The sequence below is a fragment of the Phasianus colchicus genome, chromosome 37 (assembly GCF_987193195.1).
Source record: "Phasianus colchicus chromosome 37, bPhaCol1.hap1.1, whole genome shotgun sequence".
NCBI classification, from domain to species: domain Eukaryota; kingdom Metazoa; phylum Chordata; class Aves; order Galliformes; family Phasianidae; genus Phasianus; species Phasianus colchicus.
The window spans coordinates 398,738-407,471 of record NC_143472.1 but is presented as its reverse complement, the minus strand read 5'-3'; the positions used below and the strand labels follow the sequence as shown (position 1 = coordinate 407,471).

General features: G+C 60.1%; 1 long non-coding RNA gene across 4 annotated transcripts; it reads right to left on the bottom strand.

The window, feature by feature from the left end:
* Positions 1 to 1,066: 1,066 nt before the first annotated feature.
* On the bottom strand, positions 1,067 to 5,857 carry LOC149913419 (uncharacterized). 4 transcript variants are annotated; one of them, XR_016461219.1, is made up of 4 exons: positions 4,825 to 5,857; positions 3,886 to 4,268; positions 3,432 to 3,589; positions 1,067 to 1,286 (listed from the first exon to the last, which is right to left on the bottom strand). It is a non-coding gene; the product is annotated as an uncharacterized LOC149913419 (long non-coding RNA). The 4 variants fall into 4 exon arrangements; XR_016461220.1 differs by lacking the exon at positions 1,067 to 1,286 and adding an exon at positions 2,176 to 3,121; XR_016461217.1 differs by lacking the exon at positions 1,067 to 1,286 and having other exon boundaries at positions 2,176 to 3,589.
* Positions 5,858 to 8,734: the final 2,877 nt, after the last annotated feature.

Here is an 8,734-nt window from a genome sequence, read left to right as displayed (position 1 = left end):
GGGTCGCGACCCCGCTTCCAGCTAACCGCAGCACTTACGTCGGCGCCTAACCCAGCTACCGCAACACGGTGCCAACCTCTGTCGCGACCGTCCTGCCGTTGTCCACTTCCCCGAATCGTCCCACGAAGGGTCCCTGTTCGGGCGCCAAATGTGGGGAAGTCTCAGGACTCTCAGGACGCGCTAAAGACATAACAGCACACCAATGTGGTTAAAGGCTATTAGTCTGCTTTATTGTTAAGCACTACTCTATTTATACATGTTAACAGAGCATTCTGCAAAACACTCCTCAACCGTTCACACAGGTGCTTAGCCAATCAGAGCTGTGAGATGTTCTTTCTTCTGGTGTCCTTGGTTCTCATGCCGCTTATCTTGCTCCGCAGCTGCTGCTCCGTGCAGTTTTTTCTTACATTCCCACACGCAGACGCTTCGGGGGGGATGTCAGAGGGGGGTTGACTCACCCTTCCTAGCAGCAGGCTGGAGAAGGGGGAGGTGAGCCGAGGAACGCATCTCTCGCACCGCTCCAGGCACTCGTGCTCACTTACTGGTTCCTTGCTGTGCCACTACAGCAAGGAATAAGAGCTGCAAGCCACAGTAACTCAGCAGTTGGGGTGGAGAATATTATAACTTCTTGGAACCAGTGAATATCTCCTCCTATACTAAGGGTAATATCAGAATAATCTACGCCTCCTTCCTTAGAATCAATCGTAATATCCTCTCCTATTCTTGCATATGTGTAACTTGTCTCTATAGATATCCTTAAACTGTCCTTTTACGGTGTGCATGTTAGGAGAGGCTACTCCCTCAGTACCCAGCGTGTGTGTGCAGTGCTGTAACTCAAAATATACCTGCTTTATAACCACTTTGTGGTTATGGAGTTTGATTTTCCACAAGTCATCCTGTTCAGGCCATGATCTGTGTTCTTCCACACATATGGAAGTTCTGTTTAGCCTTGAGTGAGACAGAAGTGAGAACACTTGGAAGAATCTGGTGAACCATGTCCCATACTAGACTAGGGTGGGCTTCTTTGTTAGCTTCCTTATTTTTATTTTTTTTTTTGTTTGTTTGTTTTTTATTATTTTTGTTTTTCTTCTCAAGAGCAGAGTCAGAAGAGGATGTGTTAACCTCCTCTGCCATAGGGATACTGGCCCTTTTGTTACAAAACCATTGCTTTCTAGAAGACTTTGATGTGAGCGGAGGAAATAATTTTGCTCATGCGTGCAGCTGGGTTACCAGCACAAAGGAAAGAGATGCGGCTGTGATCACGGCAAAGTTCAGAGGAACATCCCCTGCAGAAAGATGTGTAGAGTTTAAACATTGCCAAGTGAAACTTGGAGCCCACTTTTGCCCCACAGAAAATGCAATAGAAAAGGAAGCAGTCTTCTCCGGACACAAACCCCCGGTTACCCCGAGGGCGGTTCCTTCTGGGTGACCTTAAAGTCAGTAGATCTACATAAGTGAACAGCAGAGCTGGCCCTCGTACACAGAGAGCTTAACCATGCTCATGCCTTGCAGAGAAGACCGAATTGAGAAAGCAGGATAGGAAGTTGTTAGCAATAGAAGTCACTCGCTCAGTGAGGAGAAACGTGCCATGAGTGCCATGGGCAGCGCTCAGTGAGGAAGTGAGCCAGCTGCAGGGAGATGCTGCCCTCGAGAGCAGGGCAGCCGGAGATTGCCTCCAGCTGGGACCTGCTCACGGGTGAGAGGAGTTAAAGGAGTGCCAGGACAGCAACGTGGGGATGTGCGACCGCAAGGATGTGCGAATGTCCCCAGCAAAGGCAGCAAAGGGACGGAGCAGAGAGCGACGCTTCATTAGCGTGACAACACACAGCCCCCATCCTCCCCTCTCTCCCACGGCTGCAGATGTGCCACGAGAACGAGCTGTGAAACTGCCCACGGCCTGGCAGCCGGCTCGGGGCGTGCTCGCTGTGGGAATCGCTGCCCGGAGGCTGTGCCGAAGCGGCCAGAGCCTGGCTGGAAGCCATCCGGGCAGCACCGCGGCGGCAGGAGGTGCAGCAAGGCCGTCCTGCGGCCAGCTCCGGGCTGCGGGCACTCGGCATCCTCTGCTCTCCCAGGAGCGACTCCCAGGAGCCCGGTTGCCTGCACCAGAGGTGGGAGCAGCCTGCTCCGCACCCAAGGTAGGAGCCCTTCGTGCCTCGTGCAGAGGAGCGCACGCTTCCTGCCCTCTGCCAGCAGCGGCGGGAGGGCAGCGGGGAGCGGCACCGGGCGGGGCGGAACCGGCGCTGCTGTAGCCCAGGCGGGAGCCCGGTCCCGGCTCCAGCTCCTGCCCAGCACGGCAGGTTTGCTGGGCCAGACGGGCTGCAACGAGGGGAGCAGCGGTTCCCAGGCGTGTTGCAGCCCGGCTTGGGCTCCGAGAGGCACAGGAAGGGGTTGGAGCTGGGACAGTGAGGAAGTGAGCAGAGGAGCTCAGCGTGCTCTGCTGCCCGGTTGGCTCTGTGTAACGCAGCCCAGCCGGGAGTGCGTTTCTCCCTCTGGGCCACGGCAGACACGAGATGATCCCGCTCCACAGCTCTGCACGCATGGATTGATGGCAGCTTTCAAATCCTCCTTTGGAGTGTCTGAATGGGAAGCCTCCAGCGGGGGAATTTCCACTCCCCTCTCTCTCCCCGGCAGCCCGCAGTTTCCCTTCGGGGACCCAGCAGGCAACATCTGCCTCTAGCGGCCCTTCCAGCGTTCCCTTCTGTGCGCTTAGCGCCGGGCTGACGGCTCACCTGGGGTCGTGCAAACCCCTCCCGAGGCTTTTCTTCAGGCTGTCCCGGCAGCTGCAGGTGCCTTTAGCGCACACCAGCTCCGGCACTGGGCTGTGTAATAGACGCTGAAAAGCCGACAGCCTGCGGGCTGACTGGAGCACACGTTGTGAACGCGGCCGAGCAGCACGTCAGTAAAGCGCTGCCCGGTGCAAAGGGCGCACGCTGCTGAGAACGCCCCCTGGAAGTGAGCGCAGGGTGCGTGCTGAGCTGGATGGGGAGCAGCGCCCCCTGGTGGGGGACGAGGGAAATGCAGCCGCCGAGGCATTCTTGGTGCAACGAGGGACCGGGGCTTGTTCAGCTTGGAGAAGAGAAGGCTCCGGGAGACCTCCCAGGCCTTGAAGGAAACGTTTAAACTGGAGGGGGAACAGATGTTTACGAGGGTGGATAATGACAGGATAATGGGGAATGGTTTTAAATTGAGACAGGGGAGATTTAGTTTCGATATCAGGGGGAAGTTTTGCATTCAGACGGTGGTGAGGCATTTTAAAAGGTAGCCCATAGAGGACGTGGATGCCCCATCCTTTGGGGCATTCGAGGCCAGGCTGGATGTGGCTCAGGGCAGCCTGGTCTGGTGGACGGTGTCCCTGCACATAGCAGGGGGTTGAAACTAGATGGTCACTGTGGTCCTTTTCAACCCAGGCTATTCTATGATTCTTTGATTACCTTTAGATCTTCGATGTAACGCATGGCCTTAGAGAAGCTCATGGATTTCCAAACTAACTTTGCGTCTCTTACAGAAGATCTGTGTCAGCAAGGTGTCTTGATATCAAGCTAAGAAGGAAGCTGTGTGCCCAGTGTCATTCAGGCAGTGTGGTTTCTCCCTGGGAAGGGACACAGAGGGGAGCTGTTGAACAGGCACTGTGTCAGAACCTCTGCTTTCCCCCCCATCCCCCACTCTCTGCCCCTAGACTATATAGTAAATATAGAAGCTCCCCACAACTCCCTAGTTTCCCCATTCCACCCCTCTCTCCATCACCAGATCCTCTTTCCACCCCACAGCAGTCCCACTCACTCACACCTTCCCCCCCTAGATTCCACACAACCCCCCTTTCCAGCCCAAAAAAGTCCCACTGACCCCTTTCTCACCCCACCCACACCCTCCTTTATCCCCTCTTACCCCCCCTTGGAATCATGCAGAAGGATCTGCATGAGACATCCTAGAAAGGTTTGGGGGCTCCAGGGGGCTCTTCTGGACTCAACCAGAAGAGTCTGGAGATATCCCAGAGGGACCTTGGGGTGTCCAGGGAGTCCCCAGGTTGGTCCTGTGGCACCATGGAAGGATCTGGAAGTTCCCACTATGGGCCCAAGAGCTCTGAGGAGTCCCTGGGCTGATCTGGAAATGTCCAAGTAGGGTTTTGGTAGGGCCCAGGGAGTTCTCATGTGGGTCTGAGTGGTCCTGGAGTCATCCAGAAGGGTCTGGGGATGTCCCAGAGGAGTCCTGGGGTGTCCAGTGGGTGCTCATGCGAATCTGGGGGGTCTGGCCATCCATCTCATCATCTGCTGTAACATGACCACAGCACTTTCATCAGTGGTTTGGACTCACAGCAACAAGACGCACTTTGTCAACTGTGTCATCAAGGAATCATAAGAATTGGAATCGTTGGGACTGGTTAATATGGACTGCTGTTTGTACTCTACAGAACCCATCCTTGCTCAGTGTATTAATTTTAGTTTAGCTACTTTTACGATTGTTTTAGAACCGTGCTTCTTTTTCTCTTAATAGAGAAGGGGGAGATGTGGGATAAAGTCATTATCTTGATAATTGTTGCTGCTCAACATCGACCTCTGGCGAGGGGACAGTCGGACGGACCGAACGACCAGCGTTCCTATGCCGAAAGCCAATTTATTGCTGCGTAACAAGCACTTATATACCGTGACACGCGACCGCCCAGGAAACCCACGAACCCACCCAGGAAACCCATGAACCAATCCCCACTCTCCTTGTACCACCCCTTGTTCCACCCTCAACCCCACCTATTACCCTACACTAATGAGTAAAAAAGCTTAGCAGTAACTTGAGCCAGATGTAAACACACACGAGGCTCCTGCTTCCTACATGTAAGTTGCTGTTTCACGGGTATAAAAGGTTGTAAGCATCTTCAGTAAAGGTCCTTCATCCTTCCTTCTGCACCAGCAAGGGAGTCTGAGCCTCTCTCTCCGCACCAGCAAGGGAGCTCGAAGCCCTCTTGCCAACAAAGAGGAGAGGAGAGAAGAGAAGGAGAGAAAAAATTGAGCAGAACAAAGGAAAAAGGGAAGAGAGGAGCTTGTAAGGGGGAAGAAGAGTGATGAACGAGTGCCACTCACGCTGCTATTCTGCGTCCCTCCCCAGGACTCCCACAGCTTCCTCTTCCCAGCCCCGCTCAGCTCCTCGCGGGCTGCAGACGCTGCTGAGGCTCTCGCACTCCACGGCCGTCATCTTCTTCTCGTGCTGCCGGACCGCTCTCTGCAGGGCTGCGCTGAGTTCCTGCCGCTGCAGCCAGAACCGCAGCTCCCGTGCTGACGGATGGAGGAGCTTCGTGCCGGCACCCACAGCACGTGGTCCCCGGGCTGCCGGTGGCACGGCAGGATGCTCCCCTCCCTGCCTCCCATCGCCCCTCAGCTACGGCATCCTCCTATAATCTGCCTAAGGATTCCAAGACCCTGCAGAGGGCTCCGGTCAGGCCGATCGACGGCTGATGCCAACGGCACGAGGTTCAACACCACCACACTCCGGGTCCCGCACGTTGGTCACAACGACCCCAGGCATCGCTGCGGGCTTGGGGCAGAGCGGCCGGAAGGCCGCGTGGAGGAAAAGGATCCGGAGCTGCGGGCCGACGCTCGGCTGAACGCGAGCCAGCAGCGCGCCTTGTGCAGGCGGCCGAGAAGCCGGCCGAGCAGCAGCAGCCGCTGATCGCCCCGCGCTCAGCCCCGCCCCGCACAGCGCCGGCCTCGGGCCGGCACCGCGACCGCCGCCTGCAGCGGGACGCCAAGGTGCCCCGGAGCCGCTCGTCTCCAGCGGGTTCCCCACGCCACCGCCGGGCCGCGCCGCCCGCCCGGACGCCCCGCTCCCCCACCTGCCGGCGGCCGCCAGCCCGCGCTCGCCGCTCTCCAGCAAGGCCCGCGCGGAGCGGGGCGGGGCGGGGCGGGGCGGGCCCGGCCTCGCTGAGGCCCCCCACGTCCCCGCCCTCCTCCCGCAGCCGCAGCCGAGGCCCCGGAAGCGGAGCGGGCGCACGACGGCAGGCATCGCCGAGGGCAGCGGGGCCGGGGCCACGGGGACGCGCGCGGTGATGTCGCAATGACGGCGCGCCCGCGGACAGAAAGGACCCCGCGCGGAGCGCCCGCCCCGTTCGGCGCACCGACCAATGGCAGAGCGGAGGAGGCGGGGCCGAACGCGGGCTCTCCGCCAATGGCGGCTGCGGACGCGGGGCCGCCGCCATGGTGATGCCGATGGCGCCGGCGGGATGGAGGAGCCGCGGCGCTCCGCCGCCCCGCCGCCGCCCTCGGGGACGCCGCGCGGTCGGGGGAAGGCGGCGCGGGGGCACCGCCGCCGGCCCCGTCCGTCCCCCGTCAGAATCCGGCTGTTCTCGGAGGGGGAACCGAGCCGTCCTCGGTCGTTGTGGCGAGGCGCTGCCGGGCTGCGAGAAGCGGCGGCTGACCGCGAGAGGCGGGACCCGTCCGGTGTCCGGGAGCGGCTCTTGGCTGAGCCGGGCAGCCCCGGAAGAGAGGGAGCGATCGCGCGGATCGAGGCGCGTTCGAGCCCGGCACGGAGTCTGGCCAGCGCCTTCGCTTCTCGCTCGGCTCCAGTCATCGCAGCGCTGTGCTGAGCTGCTGCCCCGCAGCTGCAGTCTCCAAGCGCCGTTTTCCATCTGATGCCGTGGCGACGGTGCGCCCTCCCTCATTGCAGCGCGTGAAGCCATCCTCGTGACGACAGCGCATGCGTGATGGCGTCGCCATGGCGAAGGCGCCTCAGCGCGCCTGCGCCGCTCCGTCGCTGTGGCGCCGCGCCGTCCCCGCTGGGTGACGTCATCAGCCCCGCGACTGAGGAGGAGGCGGAAGTGGGGCGGGGCACCCCGGGGCTCCGAGCGCCGCCTCAGCTTCTACAGGTGGGTGTTCTGGGGGGGGCCACGGGGTTAAGGGGGCTGGGGGCCACGTGCCGCTCTGCGTTGGCCCCGTGGGGTCTCTGTGGCGCTCGGGGCTTCCGCTCGGCGGGGGCAGCTGCCCTGTGTCTCCCCGCCTCCCCCACCTCGTGTATTTCACTGCTCTCCTCCCCTCCCCCTGCCACTGGTCGCCCACAACCTCCCCCGTCTCTCTGTGTGACCCCCGGGGTTGCGCCTCCCCTCCCCTTTTTCCCCCTTTCAGTTCCTCCATTCTGATCACTGTAGTCCTCTTCCACCCCTCCTGTCTGTGCCTCCCCCGTTCTGACCCCCGGGGTCCACCTGTCTGCCCCCTCCCCCTCCCGATCCCTCATTGCCACGTGAGCTCAGGTGCATCACCAACTGCCCCAGTACTTTACCATCACCCAGACCCGCAGTCACTGCGGAGCCCCGTTTGCAATGAGGATCTGGAGAACCTCTCCCAGCCATGGGCAAGTTGCACAGCAATGCATCCATCCCACGGTGAGGCGTCCAGAGCCGCTGCAAGCAGCTCCAGTCTTTCTCGCACGGAATAAACCAACGTACGGAGCGGTGCGGGGGGACAGCTGCTGCCCTCTTTCTCCTCGTGGCTTTCTCCCCGCAGCCTGGCCAGGGCTCAAGGGGAACGAAAGGAGTCGTGCTGTCAATCCTGCTGTAGCACGGGCCTCTTTAGCAAGACTGTCTGCCCAGCCCCTCTGCGTCGGGCTTCATCGGGTAACGAACACAGCAGCAAAGCCGCCCTCGGCTCCTCGGGGAGGGCCCACCGTCCTTGTGGAAACGCAGCGTGACAGCACGCGGGTTCCAGCAGCACCGGCGCTGTGACTTCCTCTGCCCACCCTGGAGCCGCAGCCCGCGAGCTTTCCCGGCCTCGCACACTGAGCAGCCGAACCTGCCATGCTGCACGCGGTCCCTCCGGGCAGAGGCCCGCCAGCTCTGAGCCTCACCCGGCCGCTGCTTCAGCCGTGGGGAACGGCGGCACGCAGGCTGAGCCGGCCGCCATCGGCACGGGGCGACGGCGAAGACCCGGCCTCTCATTGGTCAGCGCCGGCACCGCCCCGCCACTGGCCTCCCTCTCATTGGTCAGTGCCGGCGCCGCCGGCTCTCTTCTCGCTCCCCTTCCCTTCAGCTCCCTTGCGGCGTCTCTCCCCTGCCCCGTTCCCGTCCCCTGCCGTTACCTTGCAGCATCTCCCACCAGTTTCCTTCCCTTCCCCTCCCTTGCGGCGTTTCCCCCCAGTCCCCTTCCCTTCCCGCATCTCCCTCTGGTCTCCTTCCCTTCCCTTGCATCATCACCCTGGTTTCCTTCCCTTCTCTTCCCTTGCGGCATCTCATACCGGTCCCCTTCCCTTTCGTTCCAGCGTTTCCCCCTGGTCCCCTTCCCTTGTAATGTCTCACCCTGGTTTCCTTCTCTTCCCTTCCCATGTGGCAAATTCTCCCAGTCCCAATCCCATTCCCTTCTCTTCCCTTACACGATTTCCCCTGTCCCCCTCCCTTCCTATATGGCATTTCCCCACAGTTGCCTTCCCATGCCTTCCCTTCCCTTATGTCATCTCTCCCATTTCCATCCTTTCCCTTCCCTTCCCATGGGGTGTCTCCTCCTGGTCTCCTTTCTCTTCCATTACCTTGTGGCATCTCCCACCAGTTTCTTTCTCTTCCCTTCCCTTCCCTTCCCTTCCCGTTGCCCCTTGTGCAAGTCATGGAATCGTGCACCATTAAGTTTCATTATTACCATCAGAACACGCTGGATGTGAGAGTCACCTTTTTTGCCCCATTAGTAGGCCATGACAGAATTGGATCTCCTCTGAAAGGACTCTGGGTTCCCACTGCTGCTGTGTGTGTGTCCCTGCATGGTCCCTG